The sequence below is a fragment of the Choloepus didactylus genome, chromosome 17 (genome assembly GCF_015220235.1).
Source record: "Choloepus didactylus isolate mChoDid1 chromosome 17, mChoDid1.pri, whole genome shotgun sequence".
NCBI lineage: Eukaryota > Metazoa > Chordata > Mammalia > Pilosa > Megalonychidae > Choloepus > Choloepus didactylus.
The window spans coordinates 21,890,152-21,906,774 of NC_051323.1; the positions used below are offsets into that span (position 1 = coordinate 21,890,152).

General features: G+C 39.1%; 1 protein-coding gene across 1 annotated transcript in view; it reads right to left on the bottom strand.

Moving 5' to 3' along the window:
- GMCL1 (germ cell-less 1, spermatogenesis associated) overlaps positions 1-16,623 on the bottom strand; it is an 86,803-nt gene that overhangs the window by 1,586 nt on the left and 68,594 nt on the right. The gene's annotated exons all lie outside the window — the stretch shown is intronic.

Genomic DNA, 16,623 nt, shown 5'->3' on the forward strand with positions numbered 1-16,623 from the left:
GAAATTGGAAGTTCAAGTTCAGCAGGTTTGGCAAATGGCCTCAGAGAAAACTTCTGGTGCTCCTCTTACCACTCTGGATTCCTAGTTTCACTTAAGTTTTTGGCCTCTGTGTATTCCTTACTTTCCTGCCAACTCACTGATCCAGGATTTTTGGTTTTATTCAACGAGAGGACTGGTCAACATATTTAATCTCCCAGTTGGCCAGAAATGCAACTTTGCCACCACCTAAACTTTAATGATCTCTTCTTGGTTTTAGCCTAGAGAACAAATGCTAACATAGCTGGGTGTCTGTCCTGATTATTTAATTTCCTATGATCACCCTAGGCCTGTGTTTGCTGTCTGCCCTTGCTGACTCTCACTGGGAATTACTTCAGGAAGCCACAGACATTACAATTTTCATAGCAGTGGCTCTTTTATATGCCATTTTCAAATTCTGTCTTCTCCACCTCTCCACCCTCAAACAGTGCTTTATTACAAGGGGTGTGGGTGATGATACATTTCCCACTTTGTACTTCATTTTGTAATTGCAGCAGTTACTTGCAGGTCCTACCTGGATGGAGAAAGATGGGTTAAGGGTGGGATTGCCCACCTCGTGGTGTAGCACCCAAGATATAAAAAATAATTACCCTATTCTTAGGTAGATATACACCTACCTTGTCTTAACACCACAGGTGGCTATTAAACACTTAAAATGTGACTGGTCCAAAGTGAGAAATTTAAGTGTAAATTATACACTGAATTTCTAAGATTTAGCATGAAAAAAATAATTTAAAATACCTCATTCATTTTTAAATATTAATTTTGAAATATTTGGGTTAAGAAAATATATTATTAAAATTAATTTTACCTATTTCCTTTTATTTTCAAATGTGGCTACTACAAAATTTAAAACTTTTTATGTTGCCTGTGTTATATTTCTAATGGATAGCAATGTTATAGATTTTAAGAAATGTGTTTAGTTTCTCAGTTTGCCAGGACTGCTGTAACAAATACCACAGACTGGTTGGCTTAAATAACAGGAATTTATTGTCTCACAATTTTGAAGGCTAGAGATCCAAAATCAAGGTGTTGGCAGGCCATGCTTTCTCTGAAACCTGTGGCTTTCTGGTGGTGGTTTGCTGGCAGTTCATAATTCAGTCTCTGTCTCTGTCACATGGCCGCCTGTCTCCTTCTGCCTCCTCCGACTGTGTCCGAATTCCCTCTGCTTATAAGGACTCCAGTCATATTGGATTAAGGCCCACCCTACTCAATCTGGCCTCACCTTACCTAATAAGATCTTCAAAAATCCTGTTTCCATATGGGTTCACGTCCACAGGACTGGGGCATGACTTGAAAATGTCTTTTTGGGGGGGATTGATTCAATCCACAACAGTGGGGATGGTACAAAATGCCACTTTATAGAATTTTTAAGTGAGACAAACTTGGGGTACATAGAAAACAGTTTTTTTTTTTTTTTAGTCCAGTTCTTAGATCTGATAGTTAGACCATCATTCTTAGTTTTGAGTTTTGTAGAATTCTGACTTTTGTCTCTGTTTTCATGTAAATTTAATGAAAAGTTGGCAGAAGCCTTACTAGTTGCCGTTGTGATCTGCAGTACTCATATGTAAAGGTCATGACTATTGTCTTCCCTGTGGATATATATTATCAATATAAATGCCTGTTCTCTCTGTTCAACACATTTTGCCATAGATTCTTTGATATTGCCATCATTACTTTTTGGTTATTATTTATGTTTGCCCAGTCTTTCACTGGTGATTCACTTATTTTTCAACTTTGTGTATAAAGTCTTATAATAAGGGTGTTGAATCCATTTGTTATTTGGGTTTTCATCTGTGGTTTGATTTGACAATTTCTATTTTTTGTTTCCTTATAATTCTGGCCTATTTTTTGTAGCACTGTCTAGAAGGAGATAACCCCAAGACCAACACTTCCAGTACTGGTCACATAAGAGACAAGAATCCAAAAAAGAAAGCAAAGCAGTAAGAATCACAAGAAAATCTAAGCCATGAAGGAGCAAGTTAACCATGGTCACCATCCTTTGTAAACTTTTTGTAATATATATAACAAATATTAAATCAATTTATTACCATTTAAAACAGAGACATTCTATATGGTTAACTGCTTTCAATGTTTACTACCAACCATTACATCAACAATCTCATTCTTAAGTTGTTATTTTTAAATCAACTTTGATTATTCTATTTCATGTTTCCAAGAACATTTTCACGGAGAGTACTTAGGTAATATATATTCTGAGTCCAAGTATACCCACAAATGTCTTTTTCCTTTATTCAGGACAATAACATATATAGAACACTTGAATCATAACCTTTTCCCCTCTTAATATAGATATTTCCCCACCATCATCCACTAAATGTGCAAAAATGAAATATAAAGCAGCCATACCCCCTTCCCTCTTGCTGTACTTAAAAAATGTTGATATATGCAAGTTGAAAACACAATAGATTGTTCAGGTATACTTCTCTTTCATTAAATTTTTCCAGTACATCGTATGTGTAGTGGGCAGGAATATACATTTATCATTTCCTCAGTTTGAGAATTTGAATGTCTTATATTTCATTAATTTGATTTTCTGCAATGCTCCACCATATACTTCCACTGGGGTTTTAAATTTGAAAATCATGTTCATGCTTCTTCCCTTGGCTCATATTCTTTCTTTCTCATGCTTGCTTGTTTTGGTTTTATAGATATAGCATCCTCTTGAAATTAGAGACAGTAAAATTAATAAAAAGTATAAAACTTTTAGAAATTTTCATTAGGTAAAACTTTCTGAGGGAGACAGTTTCTTTGACATCAGGGTTGGTGATGCTATGTTAGTTAGGTTAAGTAATACTAGCTTCGGTAACAAGTCAACCCCACACCCCAGTTGGTGGCTAACACAACAGCAGTTTATTTCTTTTCACTTAAGTTCATTTGGGAGTTTATTGGGTAATTTTCCATTTGGTGATTCAGGGACCTAGACTCTTCATCTAGTGATTCTACCATCCTTTAGGGCAGCCTTTTTCAACTGGGATTCCTCCTCTCACCCACAAAACACAGTAGATTATTTGAGTGACTATTTTCTCAATTCTCCTATGTTACATAACTAGATGTGTGGGAAAAATTAATTTGTTATATACAATGGATGCCTTAGGGCAGGGGTTGGCAAATGTTTTCTGCAAAGGGTCAAACAGTAAATTATTTTAGGTGTTGAGGGCTATACAGAATCTGACTCTGCTACTCAACTCTGCAGTTGTAGAGGGAAAGCAGCTGTAGACAATATGTAAATAAATGGCTGTGGCTGTGCTCTAATAAAACATTATTTACAAAAATACATGGGCAGGTCAGAATTGGTCCACAGGCTATAAGTAATAGGCTAATGCCCGCCTTAGGGCATCAGGGCTCAGTTCTCTCCTGAGAGATTTTTATGGGCCATGCCTGGAAAGAGTGTACATTACTTCCTCCCACGTTCCAGTGGCTAGAACAAATTCACATGGCCACACAAAACTGCAGGGGAGGATGAGAAAGTAATCTGTGTGTCCAGGAAGAGATTGAGTTTGGTGAATGTTGGGCCAGTTTCTGCCACACTAACATTTTGAATTGTCAGATCCTTTCCTTACAGAAGGGAGAACTATGGTTGCCCCATAGTGGTTTATAACAGGTAGGGGTTGAGTTCTGTAGATATTGGTATGTGTCCTTGTTCAAGTATTTCAAAGAAGTGAGCTAAAAGCAGCTACTGAAATAACAGTTCAGAGATCCAGCAGCCAGGGAAAAAAACAAGAAAGGGGCACCTCGTCTTGGTGCTTCAGATCTGGTTAAGAAAACAGCTCTGGCATTTGATTGTTGGGAGTTTAAATCTCAGCTCCACTGCTCAACAGTGGTGCCACCTAGGACAGTGTTCTCTCTTTTTTTTTTTTTTTTTATATATTTGCTTTTTTTTTTTTTAATCATCATTTTATTGAGATATATTCACATACCACGCAGTCATACAAAACAAATTGTACTTTCGATTGTTTACAGTACCATTACATAGTTGTACATTCATCACCTAAATCAATCCCTGACACCTTCATTAGCACACACACAAAAATAACAAGAATAATAATTAGAGTGGAAAAGAGCAATTGAAGTAAAAAAGAACACTAGGTACCTTTGTCTGTTTGTTTGCTTCCCCTACTTTTCTACACATCGATCCATAAACTAGACAAAGTGGAGTTTGGTCCTTATGGCATTCCCAATCCCACTGTCACCCCTCATAAGCTACATTTTTATACAACTGTCTTCGAGATTCATGGGTTCTGGGTTGTAGTTTAATAGTTTCAGGTATCCACCACCAGCTACCCCAATTCTTTAGAACCTAAAAAAGGTTGTCTAAAGTGTGCGTAAGAGTGCCCACCAGAGTGATCTCTCGGCTCGTTTTGGAATCTCTCTGCCACTGAAGCTTATTTCATTTCCTTTCACATCCCCCTTTTGGTCAAGAAGATGTTCTCCATCCCACGATGCCGGGTCTACATTCCTCCCCGGGAGTCATATTCCACGTTGCCAGGGAGATTCACTTCCCTGGGTGTCTGATCCCACGTAGGGGGGAGGGCAGTGATTTCACCTTTCAAGTTGGCTCAGCCAGAGAGAGAGGGCCACATCTGAGCAACAAAGAGGCATTCAGGAGGAGACTCTTAGGCACAAACACAGGGAGGCCTAGCCTCTCCTTTGCAGCAACCGTCTTCCCAAGGGTAAAACTTATGGTAGAGGGCTCAACCCATCAAACCACCAGTCCCCCATGTCTGTGGTCATGTTAGCAACCATGGAGGTGGGGTAGGCAAATACCCCTGCATTCTCCACAGGCTCCTCAAGGGGGCACTACATCTTTTTTTTTTTTTTTTCCTTGTTTGTCTTTTTTCTTTTTTTTTTTTTTTTTTTAACTTTCCCTTCTTTTTTGAAATCAACTGTATGAAAAAAAAAGTTAAAAAGAAAACAAACATACAATAAAAGAACATTTCAAAGAGACCATAGCAAGGGAGTAAGAAAAAGACAACTAACCTAAGATAACTGCTTAACTTCCAACATGTTCCTACTTTACCCCAAGAAAGTTACATACTATAGCAACATTTCAGTGAACTTGTTCCTACTACATCCATCAGAAATTAACAGACCATAGTCATTTCTGGGCATCCCCAGAACGTTAAATAGCTTATCTGTTCTTCTTGGATTATTGTTCCCCCTTCCTTAATTGCTCTCTACTGCTAGTTCCCCTACATTCTACATTATAAACCATTTGTTTTACATTTTTCAAAGTTCACATTAGTGGTAGCATATAATATTTCTCTTTTTGTGCCTGGCTTATTTCGCTCAGCATTATGTCTTCAAGGTTCATCCATGTTGTCATATGTTTCACCAGATCGTTCCTTCTTACTGCCGCGTAGTATTCCATCGTGTGTATATACCACATTTTATTTATCCACTCATCTGTTGATGGACATTTGGGTTGTTTCCATCTCTTGGCACTTGTGAATAATGCTGCTATGAACATTGGCGTGCAGATATCTGTTCGTGTCACTGCTTTCCGATCTTCCGGGTATATCCCGAGAAGTGCAATCGCTGGATCGAATGGTAGCTCTATCTCTAGTTTTCTAAGGAACTGCCAGACTGACTTCCAGAGTGGCTGAACCATTATACAGTCCCACCAACAATGAATAAGAGTTCCAATTTCTCCACATCCCCTCCAGCATTTGTAGTTTCCTGTTTGTTTAATGGCAGCCATTCTAACCGGTGTTAGATGGTATCTCATTGTGGTCTTAATTTGCATCTCTCTAATAGCTAGTGAAGCTGAACATTTTTTCATGTGTTTCTTGGCCATTTGTATTTCCTCTTCAGAGAACTGTCTTTTCATATCTTTTGCCCATTTTATAATTGGGCTGTCTGTACTATTGTCATTGAGTTGTAGGATTTCCTTGTATATGCAAGATATCAGTCTTTTGTCAGATACATGGTTTCCAAAAATTTTTTCCCATTGAGTTGGCTGCCTCTTTACCTTTTTGAGAAATTCCTTTGAGGTGCAGAAACTTCTAAGCTTGAGGAGTTCCCATTTATCTATTTTCTCTTTTGTTGCTTGTGCTTTGGGTGTAAAGTCTAGGAAGTGGCCTCCTAATACAAGGTCTTGAAGATGTTTTCCTACATTATCTTCTAGGAGTTTAATGGTACTTTCTTTTATATTGAGATCTTTGGTCCATTTTGAGTTAATTTTTGTGTAGGGGGTGAGGTAGGGGTCCTCTTTCATTCTTTTGGATATGGATATCCAACTCTCCCAGCCCCATTTGTTGAAAAGACCATTATGGCTCAGTTCGGTGACTTTGGGGGCCTTATCAAAGATCAGTCGGCCATAGATCTGAGGGTCTATCTCTGAATTCTCAATTCGATTCCATTGATCTATATGTCTATCTTTGTGCCAGTACCATGCTGTTTTGGCAACTGTGGCTTTATAATAAGCTTCAAAGTCAGGGAGTGTAAGTCCTCCCACTTCGTTTTTCTTTTTTAAAGTGTCTTTAGCAATTCGAGGCATCTTCCCTTTCCAAATAAATTTGATAACTAGCTTTTCCAAGTCTGCAAAGTAGGTTGTTGGAATTTTGATTGGGATTGCATTGAATCTGTAGATGAGTTTGGGTAGAATTGACATCTTAATGACATTTAGCCTTCCTATCCATGAACATGGAATATTTTTCCATCTTTTAAGGTCCCCTTCTATTTCTTTTAGTAGAGTTATGTAGTTTTCTTTGTATAGGTCTTTTACATCTTTGGTTAAGTTTATTCCTAGGTACTTGATTTTTTTAGTTGCTATTGAAAATGGTATCTTTTTCTTGAGTGTCTCTTCAGTTTGTTCATTTCTAGCATATAGAAACATTACTGACTTATGTGCATTAATCTTGTATCCCGCTACTTTGCTAAATTTGTTTATTAGCTCTAGTAGGTGTATCGTTGATTTCTCAGGGTTTTCTAGATATAAGATCATATCATCTGCAAACAATGACAGTTTTACTTCTTCTTTTCCAATTTGGATGCCTTTTATTTCTTTGTCTTGCCGGATTGCCCTGGCTAGCACTTCCAGCACAATGTTGAATAACAGTGGTGACAGCGGGCATCCTTGTCTTGTTCCTGATCTTAGAGGGAAGGCTTTCAGTCTCTCACCATTGAGTACTATGCTGGCTGTGGGTTTTTCATATATGCTCTTTATCATGTTGAGGAAGTTTCCTTCAATTCCTACCTTTTGAAGTGTTTTTATCAAAAACAGATGTTGGATTTTGTCAAATGCTTTTTCAGCATCTATTGAGATGATCAATTGATTTTTCCCTTTCGAGTTTTTAATGTGTTGTAATACATTGATTGTTTTTCTTATGTTGAACCATCCTTGCATGCCTGGAATGAACCCCACTTGGTCATGGTGTATGATTTTTTTAATGTGTCTTTGGATTCGATTTGCAAGTATTTTGTTGAGGATTTTTGCATCTATATTCATTAGGGAGATTGGCCGGTAGTTTTCCGTTTTTGTAGCATCTTTGCCTGGTTTTGGTATTAGATTGATGTTAGCTTCATAAAATGAGTTAGGTAGTGTTCCATTTTTTTCAATGTTTTGAAAGAGTTTGAGTAAGATTGGTGTCAGTTCTTTCTGGAAAGTTTGGTAGAATTCCCCTGTGAAGCCATCTGGCCCTGGGCATTTATTTGTGGGAAGATTTTTGATGACTGATTGGATCTCTTTGCTTGTGATGGGTTGGTTGAGGTCTTCTATTTCTTCTCTGGTCAGTCTAGGTTGTTCATATGTTTCCAGGAAATTGTCCATTTCTTCTACATTATCCAGTTTGTTGCCATACAGTTGTTCATAATATCCTCTTATAATTTTTTTAATTTCTTCAGGATCTGCAGTTATGTCACCTTTTTCATTCATTATTTTGTTTATATGGGTCTTCTCTCTTTTTGATTTTGTCAGTCTAGCTAGGGGCTTGTCAATCTTGTTGATCTTCTCAAAGAACCAACTTTTGGTGATATTTATCCTTTCTATTGTTTTTTTTGTTCTCTATGTCATTTATTTCTGCTTTAATCCTTGTTATTTCTTTTCTTGTACTTGGTTTAGGATTGGTTTGCTGTTCATTTTCTAGCTTCTTCAGTTGATCCATTAGTTCTTTGATTTTGGCTCTTTCTTCCTTTTTAATATATGCGTTTAGTGCTATAAATTTCCCCCTTAGCACTGCTTTTGCTGCATCCCATAGGTTTTGGTATGTTGTGTTCTCATTTTCATTCGTCTCTATATATTTAGCAATTTCTCTTGCTATTTCTTCTTTAACCCACTGATTGTTTAGGAGTGTGTTGTTTAACCTCCAGGTATTTGTGAATTTTCTAAGTCTCTGATGGTTGTTGACTTCTAATTGTATTCCATTGTGGTCAGAGAATGTGCTTTGAATGATTTCAATCTTTTTAAATTTATTGAGGCTTGTTTTATGTCCCAGCATATGATCTATTCTGGAGAAAGTTCCGTGAGCACTAGAAAAGTATGTGTATCCTGTTGATTTGGGATGTAATGTCCTGTAGATGTCTGTTAAATCTAATTCATTTATCAGATTGTTTAGGTTTTCAATTTCCTTATTGGTCTTCTGTCTGGTTGATCTATCTATAGGAGAGAGTGATGTGTTGAAGTCTCCCACAATTATTGTGGACACATCAATTGCTTCCTTTAGTTTTGCCAATGTTTCTCTCATGTATTTTGTGGCACCTTGATTGGGTGCATAGACATTTACGATTGTTATTTCTTCTTGCTGAATTGCCCCTTTTATTAGTATGTAGTGGCCTTCTTTGTCTCTCAAAACATCCCTGCATTTGAAGTCTATTTTATCTGAGATTAATATTGCTACACCTGCTTTCTTTTGGCTGTAGCTTGCATGAAATATTTTTTTCCATCCTTTCACTTTCAGTTTCTTTGTGTCCCTGTGTCTAAGATGAGTCTCTTGTATGCAACATATTGATGGTTCATTTTTTTTGATCCATTCTGCGAATCTATATCTTTTAATTGGGGAGTTTAATCCATTTACATTCAACGTTAAAACCGTGAAGGCATTTCTTGAATCGGCCATCTTATCCTTTGGATTATGTTTGCCATATTTTTCCCTCTCTCTATTAATATCCTTTATTGTACCCATACCGAATCTCTTTAGTACTGAACCTTTCTCCAAGTCTCTCTGTCCTGTCTTTGTTTCTCTGTCTGTAGGGCTCCCTTTAGTATCTCCAGTAGGGCCGGTCTCTTGTTAGCAAATTCTCTCAGCATTTCTTTGTCTGTGAAAAATTTAAGCTCTCCCTCAAATTTGAAGGAGAGCTTTGCTGGATAGAGTATTCTTGGCTGGAAATTCCTCTCACTCAGAATTTTAAATATATCGTGCCACTGCCTTCTCGCCTCCATGGTGGCTGCTGAGTAGTCACTACTTAGTCTTATGCTGTTTCCTTTGTATGTGGTGAATTGCTTTTCTCTTGCTGCTTTCAGAACTTGCTCCTTCTCTTCTATGTTTGACAGTGTGATCAGTATATGTCTCGGAGTGGGTTTTTTTGGATTTATTCTATTTGGAGTTCGCTGAGCATTTATGATTTGTGTATTTATGTTGTTTAGAAGATTTGGGAAGTTTTCCCCAACAATTTCTTTGAATACTCTTCCTAGACCTTTACCCTTTTCTTCCCCTTCTGGGACACCAATGAGTCTTACATTCGGACGTTTCATATTATCTATCATATCCCTGAGGTCCATTTCAAGTTTTTCAATTTTTTTCCCCATTCTTTCTTTTATGTTTTCATTTTCCATTCTGTCATCTTCCAGGTCACTGATTCGTTGTTCAACTTCCTCTAGTCTTGTACTATGAGTGTCCAGAATCGTTTTAATTTGGTCAACAGTTTCTTTAATTTCCATAAGATCATCCATTTTTTTATTTAGTCTTGCAATGTCTTCTTTATGTTCTTCTAGGGTCTTCTTGATTTCCTTCATATCCCGTACTAGGGTCTCATTGTTCATCTTTAGTTCTTTGAGTAGCTGCTCTAGGTGTGTCTCTTCTGGTCTTTTGATTTGGGTGCTTGGGCTTGGGTTATCCATATCGTCTGGTTTTTTCATATGCTTTATAATTTTCTGTTGTTTTTGGCCTCGTGGCATTTGCTGACCTTGATAGGGTTCTTTTAGGGTTTGTAGACCAGTTGAAGTCCTTATCTCTAATTTATCAGATCTACAGCTTCGTGGAGTACACTTTCTCTAACTAACCAGCAGGTGGCGTCCACGAGCCACCTGTTCTCCACAAGCCAGATCTCCCCTGCTTAGCCTTTTTGGTGAGTGGGGGAGTGAGTCTTGTGGGGCCCAATTGGTGTCCCAAGCTTGCGTGTGTAGTTGGTGTTGCCTGCCCTGTATGTGGGGCGTGTTTCTGGGCAGTCGGGGAGGGGGGGTGGCCCTAACAATCAAATCTCCCTGATGATCCTAGAGTTTTAAAGCTACTGCAATAGTCTAATCCTTCAGTTCAGTCCTGCCACAGTTTGTCTCTGCCACTGACCCACAAGTCTTTGGTATTGGCGTATGGCTCCTGAGACTTGCAAGTGGGCCCCTCTTCCAGGCTGTGCACCCCGGGTCCTCTGTTGAGGGATGACTGTGCTATGTCACAGGTGAGTGCCGTCCCCCAGGGCAGTTCTGGGCTGCTGGGCTGTGTTGGGAGGCTCCCAGTCTGCTCAAATGATGGCTGAATGGGGCTTTGTTAATTCACACTGCTCCCCCTTCCCAGCTCTGGGACATTCAGCTGAGGTTGCAGGGAAGGCTAATGTCCACGCCCAGTTTTGTGGTGTGTGCCTGTTATTTGAAGCACTTCCGTCACACTGGGTTGTCTGGGACAGCTCTGGGCTATGGGGCTGGCGATGGGCAGGAGTGTTTCCTGTCCACCAGGATGGTGGCTGTGAGCGGACACCCCCCTTTTCTTGGGAAGTTGTGTTGTTTAGTGAATTTTCTCAGCCACTGGATTATTGCCTTTTGTCTCAGAGCTCTCTTAGTTCTGCTCTTGACTTGACGTGCCCAAATTTCAATTCTTTGAAGCTTTCTGTATTGAGCTTCTTAGAGTAATTGTTTTAGAAAAAGCAAAAAGGATTTAAAAAAAAAAAAAAAAAAAAAAAAAAAAAAAAAAAAAAACGGTCCTCCTCAGAGATTTAATGGGTTATTGAAATGCTAATAGACAAAGCAACCAGGGCCATTAAGGAAAGGTGCCCAGGGCAGAGAGATCAGCCTTGCTTCGGGATTTGCATATGTGCCTCAAGGCCTGATCTCCGCCCTTCCCCTTTCTGTGTTCACCAGAACTCCAAAAATCCTCTGCTTTTATTTTGGAGTTTTTCGTGTTGTTTTTGTTCTATGCCTGTCTCCTCTCTGCTGGGCTGGCTGCTCTCAGAGTCTCTGGTGTCTGGCCTCAGTCTATCTATGGTTGGAGTTTGAATCAGTAGAATGAGTTTCCGGTAAGAGCAGCCACTGCAATTCTCCCTTCTCCTTCCTGGAGCTGACAGCCCCTCCTCCCCTGGGACTGAGCCTGGCAGGGAGGGGCGCGGGTCCCCTGGCCGCAAAAACTTACAGATTTCGCTGATCTCAGCAGTTCCACGTTTTCATGAGTGTTGTATGAAGTATGCCCAAAGACAGATTGCTCTGTGGTGTCCAGTCCACGCAGTTCCTGGCTTTTTACCTACTTTCCTGGAGGAGTAACTAAAACATACAGCTCACCAGTCTGCCATCTTGCCCCGCCTCCGGACAGTGTTCTCTTTACATGTGTATTCCCTCTTTAAAATGTAAGATTTAGTACTTAAGGTTGTTGTGAGGAATAAATAACACATAGCAAAGCACTCAATACATGTTGCTTATTCTTTATACAAACATTTATTGCATACCCATATGCTAGAAGACTAAAAATAGACACAAATCTGCTCTTGAATAGTCTGCAGTCCAGGGAGGGATACAAACAAGTAAGCAGCGGAAGAGTATAATGTTAGGGAAAGATCAGGATATTGCTGGAGCACATTAGAGGAGTCCCTAATTGGTTTTGGAGGGGAGGCTAGCCAAGAAAGGTTTCCAGGAGGAACTGATGACTAAACAAAACCGTAAGGATGAATGGAAATTAGCCAGGTGAAATGGCACAACTGCGGAAGGGAGAGGTGGGAGAGACTATTCAGGCAGAGGTGCAAAGGGCAACAGGTAAGAGAGAGGATGGGCCATTTAGAGAAGTAAAGAATGGCAGCCACCTAGGGAGCAAGGTATGGAGATCTAAAGACAGTTAGAATAGCCATTTAAAGAGCCATCCTGAGGGCAATGGTGAGGCTTTGACGGGCTTTAGAATGAGAGGTAAGTAATCCAATTTGAGTTTATACAGAGATCACTTTGGGTAATGTGGAGACTTGAATGGGGGTGGGTTGGGGGGTAGAGGGTGGAACACATAGGAGGCTGGAAATTTCCAGGTTGGAAATTATGGTGGCCTGTACTAACTACTAACTGTAGCAAGCAAGGTGGGAAGTGTCTGAATTTGAGAAATAGTTGGTGAAACTGAAGAACTTGGTGATTTCCCTGGATGCAGAGAATGAGGAAGATTCAAGAATGACACCCAGGTTTCTGGCTTGACCACCTGAGTAGACGGTGGAGTCAATTTGCTGAGATAAGGCCTACAAGACAAATTCTGGGGAAAGGTGTGTTCTGATCTGGACATGCTGATTTGAGATGCCACCTTGAACACCTATGAGGAGATGCCAGTTGGATGTGTATCTGAAGCTCAGAAGACAGATCTGGGCTGACACTACAGAAAAAGGAATCATCAGAATACAGAAATTAATTTGAAGCCATGAAAGTATATCCCCCAGTGCAGGCTCAGGAGAGAAAAGGGCCTGGAGACATCCAGAAAAAGAACCATAAAAAAGGAGACTAGAGAAACAGAAGGAAAACGGGGTGTGATACCAGATTAGTCTAAGAGAAGACTGCTTATGAAGGGGAAGAAAGTGGTCAATTTTAAATGCTGAAAGGAATGAAAACACACATTTAACCTATAGGATTTAGCATCAAGGTCTTCACTCACCCAGGAAGTTTTAGTGGAGTTTGAAGAATACATGACTTTAAAAGTGGAAACGGAACTGGAGAAGCTTTTTGAGCAGTTTGGCTGATGCACCGCAAGATATGGCAGTTGGTGGAGGAAAATGTGTGACTGGAGGTTTTTTAAAGATGGGAGAAACTTAAGCATACTTATTGGTAGGAATGAATCAGTAGAGTGAAAAAAAAGTAAAGATACAGAAGAGAAATGGGAAAACAAAGGAATGTTCTCTGGAGGTACAGCCCTGAGATCAGCCTCCGTCAGGAAGAGGGCTACTATTTGCATTACAATTGAAGGGAAGTAGGAAAGGCTATGAGCATGAAGGTACATCTAAGGTTTGGTAGGAGGAAACCGAGAGCACCTACTTATGATGGCTACTTTGTTTTATAAGTAGAGGGTATAGTTATCACTGAAAATCAGGGAGAAGTGATGGGGTTAGAAGTTTGGGTGTTTCAGAAATGTTTGATAAAGTGGTTATGAAGAATGGGATAGAGTGGACCAGGGAAACCTATGACTGCTGACAAGTGTCAACCCAGTTGTGGCTGGAGTCCATGAATTTACTGGATACCAGTTTGCATTGCTGAGACATTTTCCTCTGCAGAGCTCAGACAGCAGGGTGTAGGCCTGGTGAAAGGAGACCCTTGGACTGATCTAATATTAGGATTTTGCCAGGTTATTGCAACAGATGGGATAGCAAGGCAAGGGAAGTGAACATAATGGCAAAATATGATTGAAGTGATTGGCCATAGATACTGCTCTGGACAGGAGGAACTGGGGGAGGGGACAACAGAGAATAGGAAGGCAGACCAATCAAGGGATTATTCAAAAACAGGTGTAATGGCAGTGGTCAGAGCACAGAGAGTTTGAATTTAAGGTGTCAGAACAGTTGCAGATGTTGGCAAGAGACCTCTTGAGCACAAGATGAAGTAGAACAGACGTAAAGGTGACTAAAGTGAAGGGGGTTAATGAGTAAGATAGGTTGTCCAGGTGCTGGACATCACCTGATGCTAACAGAGGTCAAAACTGAGAATGCCATAAGGGAAAAGTGTGCTAAAATGTCCTTATTTCTGCTTTGTGTGGTTGCTCAAATCATCAGCAAACCTTGGGGCCTCCATATAGCAGAGCCTGACCTGTTGTGACTGCCCATTTCAGAAGCAAAACCGGGGGTCTTTTAATGATTCTGGTGGGATCCCAATGGTGCCAGCTTGCAGAGAGAAATGATATCTCTCCAAATAGCTCCACCCCCCTTTAAGATGTGGGCTTTGTGGAATATGACTCCCGGGGAGGAATGTAGACCCGGCATCGTGGGACGGAGAACATCTTCTTGACCAAAAGGGGGATGTGGAAGGAAATGAAATAAGCTTCAGTGGCAGAGAGAATCCAAAAGGAGCTGAGAGGTCACTCTGGTGGGCACTCTTACGCACACTTTAGACAACCCTTTTTAGGTTCTAAAGAATTGGGGTAGCTGGTGGTGGATACCTGAAACTATCAAACTACAACCCAGAACCCATGAATCTCGAAGACAGTTGTATAAAAATGTAGCTTATGAGGGGTGACAAGGGGATTGGGAAAGCCATAAGGACCACACTCCCCTTTGTCTAGTTTATGGATGGATGAGTAGAAAAATAGGGGGAGGAAACAAACAGACAAAGGTACCCAGTGTTCTTTTTTACTTCAATTGCTCTTTTTCACTCTAATTATTATTCTTGTTATTCTTGTGTGTGTGCTAATGAAGGTGTCAGGGATTGATTTGGGTGATGAATGTACAACTATGTAATGGTACTGTGAACAATCGAAAGTACGATTTGTTTTGTATGACTGCGTGGTATACAAATATATCTCAATAAAATGAAGATTAAAAAAAAAAAAAAAAAAAAGACATAATGCTGAGCAAAATAAGCCAGGCACAAAAAGAGAGATATTGTATGTTATCACTAATGTGAATTCTGTGAAAAATGTACAATGTTTTATACTGTAGAATGTAGGGGACCTAGAGATACCAATTAGTGGAGGGGGAATGATAATCTAATAAGAACAGATAAACTATGGAGGGTAATCTCAATGTTATGGGAATGCTCAGGAATGATTATGGTTTGTAAACTTTCTTGGATATAGTAAGATCAAGTTGGAAGCAATAGAGTTATTTTAGGTTTTTTTTTTCTCTTATTCCTTTGTTTTCTTAGGGGTTGTTAATTTTCTCGGGGTATGGAAGGAACATGTTGGAAGCAATGTAGTTATTTTAGATTATTTGTTTTTCTTACTCCTCTGTTTGGACATGGTTTATTAATTTTCTTGGGGTATGGTAGGAACATATTGGAAGCAAAGTAGTTATTTTAGGTTATTTGTTTTCCTTAATCCATTGCTTTGTTTGAAATGTTGTGGGGTTTTTTTGGTTGTTGTTTGCCTGTTTGTTTTTAATTTTTTGATAAACAAAGTTAAAAAATTGAAAAAAAATCAGTAGAAAAATGGGAGTAAAAACTAAATGACAAATAGGGTGGGATGGGGGGATGGTTTGGGTATTCTTTTTTCACTTTTATTTTTTATTCTTATTCTGATTCTTTCTGATGTAAGGAAAATGTTCAGAAATAGATTGTGGTGATGAACGCATAACTATATGATCATACTGTGAACAGTTGATTGTATACCATGGATGACTGTATGGTTTGTGAATATATTTCAATAAAACTGAATTAAAAAAAAAATAAAACAATAAAATGGTAAGAAAAAAAAAAAAAAAAAAGATGTGGGCTTGAAATTGGGTTCGGCCAGCCCTCCTTATTAACTGAATAAGGTGCTCTCAGGATGTAGATTTTCCAGTATTTTCAGCACTGTATCTAGAAGAAAATCCTCTATGTTTTCAATACATGGTTTGAGGTTCCCTCATTCTAAAAGCCATTTTAGTGGAATCTTAATGAGGTAAGCTGAGGCTAAAACCTGTGTTCACACTTGCTTGTAAATTACCTCCCAAACAGAGAATAATGTTTCAATAAAGGCACATGGCATTTAAAGTATGTCTGTATCTTATATAAGAAGCTACATTACCATCTGTGATTCTCTGCAGGGAAATGTACTATCTCTTGCCTTGGTTAAATTTAGTTTTACCTTTGCTAATCCTACTGCATATAAAATCAACCAGTGTTTGATTTCAAAAGTATCTTATTTAATCACTCATATGGATGCATGCTGTCAGTAATTTCTCCCTTAATTAGATGTAGTTTGACACTAGTTAACAGTGATTGCTGCTGTTTTGAGGCTTTTTGCTCATTGTATCTCTGTACCTTGGACCTTGGGAAGAATAAAACACCCTCTGGTTGGGAAGGAAATGGTAATTATGATTAAAAAGAAAAAAGAGAAAAACTTATGCTTCTTTTTAAGTAGTCAAGTGATTTGGTCCACATTGCTTGAAATTATGACTCAGCATATCATTTCAGGTTGCTTGACTTGCCAGTGAACCCCTGCTTTTTCTGTTCTTTACATGGGTTCATATTTAAGGAATATAATATTGAAGCCACATCAA